Genomic DNA, 3066 nt, shown 5'->3' with positions numbered 1-3066 from the left:
CGCCATGACTTTTTCGTTGCTGTTGGCCGCTTCGATGCACAACTCATAGAGTTGCAAGAACTCCGCGGGGTTGGCGGTGCCGTCGTATCGAGGAGGCAGATCTGGCTTGAACTTGCTTGGCCAGGCAACGCTACGCAGCTCAGGGGTGAAGGCGCGACAGCCTTCCGTGGTTGCCAGGGCCCGCTTGGGGGGCGGAGCTTGGTCTTGGCGAGGTCCGCGCTGTGCCACCGCAAGCGGCGTGCGGTCTTGACGAGGTGGCGCAGGGAGCGCTGGTGCAGCTTCTCGCGGCTGCGGGATTTCTTGGCAGCTCCTTTTTTCACACGAGGGCGCTGGGCACGGCGTATCACGCCACGGAGCCGCGCGCCTTGGCGCCAAGGCACCGTCTTGGGGTCGAGGCGGTGGAGGCACACCGCGAGCCCCGTCGCTCGCGGCCTGCTGAGGGGGAGGCAGAGAGTGGGACTGCGCCAGAGAGCCCCCCGCGGCACGGACGAGCTCGGCGACGCGGTCGAGCCACTCCTCATAGACGTCGTCGACGGGGCGGTAACGCAGGAGCTCGTTTGCCGTGATGAGCGCGGCCCGTGCCTCCATGGGAGCGCGGTGCGCATGAGACGAAGAGCCAGCAGGGGTGAGCGATGGAGTAGCGGTGCGGTTGTCCTGCCACACCAAAGAATGTTGCAAGGACGCCTGCTGCTCGTTTCCCACCGGGTCGGTGGCAGCGTTGGCGGCGGGGGACGGAGGACGACGAGGCGGCCCGCCGACGGGAGCCGTCTGAGCGACGCGGGCGGCGAGGGTGACCCAACGCTCAGCTCGAGCGCGGCGAGCATCTGACATGGAGATGACGGAGCGACGGAGCGACGAACTGATGGAAGGGAAGCTACGACGCACCCCTACCTGGCGCGCCAAATGTCAGGGTATGGGGTCCCGGCAAACCCTTAAGGTTCAAACACTGGGGTGCGCACGAAGTCTTTCCCTCCAACCGATCTACGCCCTAGCTCGCTAGGATCTCGCGGACGAACTCGACGAACTCACAACACAGAAGGACACGGGGTTTATACTGGTTCGGGCCACCGTTGTGGTGTAATACCCTACTCCAGTGTGGTGCTGGTGGATTGCCTCTTGGGCTGATGATGAACAATACAAGGGTAGAACGGCCTCCTGAGGTTGGGGCGCTCTTGAGCTCGGTGAGCTTGTGTGTGTGGGGGTGGTCTCTCTCAAGCTAAGATGAGATCGTCCTCCCACTGTGGTGGCTAGTCCTATTTATAGAGGTCCTGGTCATCTTCCCAAATATCGAGCGGGTAGGGAGCCAACAATGGCGGGCTAATTTGAAGGGGGACAGCTAGTACAAGCTATCCTGACAAAAGCAGTCTTCGCCTGCACAAAGTTCTGGTGGTGACACTATTCTGGGCTCCAGGTGACCTCCGTCTTGTAGTCCATGGTCTTGGTCTTGTTGCACCGAAATGGCAACCTTTGCCTGAGGCCTCGGTACTCCGCGGCTGCACTTGCCCCCTTTGCACCAAAGAGGAAACAAGGACGTTGTGCGCACTGGCGCCCGCCTGGTGTCGATCGTCACGGCTCACGTCACAAGAACCTCGTGAGGTTCGCCTCGCCTTGATATCTCCGCTCCTCGTGAGCCTGCCTAGCTAGGCCACTCCAGAGGAGGTCTTGTGTCGTCTGCCTCGCGAGGCATGGTCCGTTGCAAGGGTCTCGAGTGCTTTGTTGGTGAAGATGGGCCATACGGCCTGCTAGCTTAGCCACGCCGCAGGCCGCAGGTAGGCAAATCTGGGGACCCCCGTTCCCAGAACGCCGACAACTCCCACCCCCTAGGCGCGCCTAGGTGGCTTGTGGGTCCCACGTGGGTCCCCTCCACTTATTCTAGCACTTATCCACTTTGTCTTCCTCCAGAAAAAATCCCACCATTGCTCAAACCCGTGTTCTAGCTCATTTTGTTGCCATTTTCGATCTCTTAGCTCAAAGCTCCATTCGCAAAACTGTTTTGGGGGATTGTTCTTTGGTATGTGACTCCTTCAATGGTCCAATTAGTTTTTTTAGTGCTTTATATATTGCAAATTTTGCTGCTGTGGTGACTTTGTTCTTGAGCTTGCATGTCAAATTTATATAGTACAAAGTAGTTTTGATGCATGATATAGCCTCTGGGCACTTGTGAGAGTAGTTGCTATCAATCTTATTTAGTTGTGTTCACTTTTATTTTGAGTCACTAAATTTTTTAGAAATTTTCAGAGAAAAAGGAAATAAATGATGAAGAGATGGTTAAGGGGTTCTTCAAGACGGAAGTCAAATGAGAATGAAAATGAGGAGAAGAAGAAGCCCAAGTATAATCTTCCGCGTGCGGTGGAGGTTCGGACATGTATATGGCCAAGCGACGCATTCTTGAGGGAGGCTGGAATTTATGACGATTTCTATTATTTGGAGGAGAGTGTAGGCATCACCGACTTCCTCCAAGGTAAGTGTGAACAATATCTTTTGCTCACTAACACTTTCGTGAAAAAAATTCATTTCTATTCTAGGAAGTCATGACCCACGGTAGAATTTTATTTATATGATGAGCATAAGGAGATGACGCTATATGATTTTTGGGAGGCTTGCAAGCTACCTAATGAGGGTAGCGTCAGTGAGCAACGTCCTAGAGATGTGGAAGACTTTATTGATGAAACTACTGTAGGGGAAGAGAGAGGGGTGTCGGAAGCGAGAGTGGCTAGCTTACATTTTCCTATTTTATGCTATTATTCATTATTTGCGGGGATATGTCTGATTGGTCGTGGGGAGAGTGGAGGCCTTAGTGCCCCTGATCTTGCTATTTTGCGGCATGCTTTATATTTTGATAGAACTTTTAGTTTGGGCGCTATTGTTGCTCGTCGGTTAAACACAAACCGCATGAAGGGCCCCATCTTTGTAGGTATCTACGCCTCCCGCCTTACTAGACGCTTTGAGATACCTATTAGGCATGAGGAGGAGGAGGACATACTGCTACCCACGAGATATTTGGACTATAATAGTATGGTAGCGCATGGTTTTATTAAGAAGGATAAGGAAATGAGACTCCTCTAC

This window comes from Triticum aestivum, chromosome 1A, assembly GCF_018294505.1.
Source record: "Triticum aestivum cultivar Chinese Spring chromosome 1A, IWGSC CS RefSeq v2.1, whole genome shotgun sequence".
In the NCBI taxonomy this organism is placed as follows: Eukaryota; Viridiplantae; Streptophyta; class Magnoliopsida; order Poales; family Poaceae; genus Triticum; species Triticum aestivum.
The sequence above is the reverse complement of the archived record's forward strand: the minus strand, read 5'-3'. Positions refer to the sequence as shown.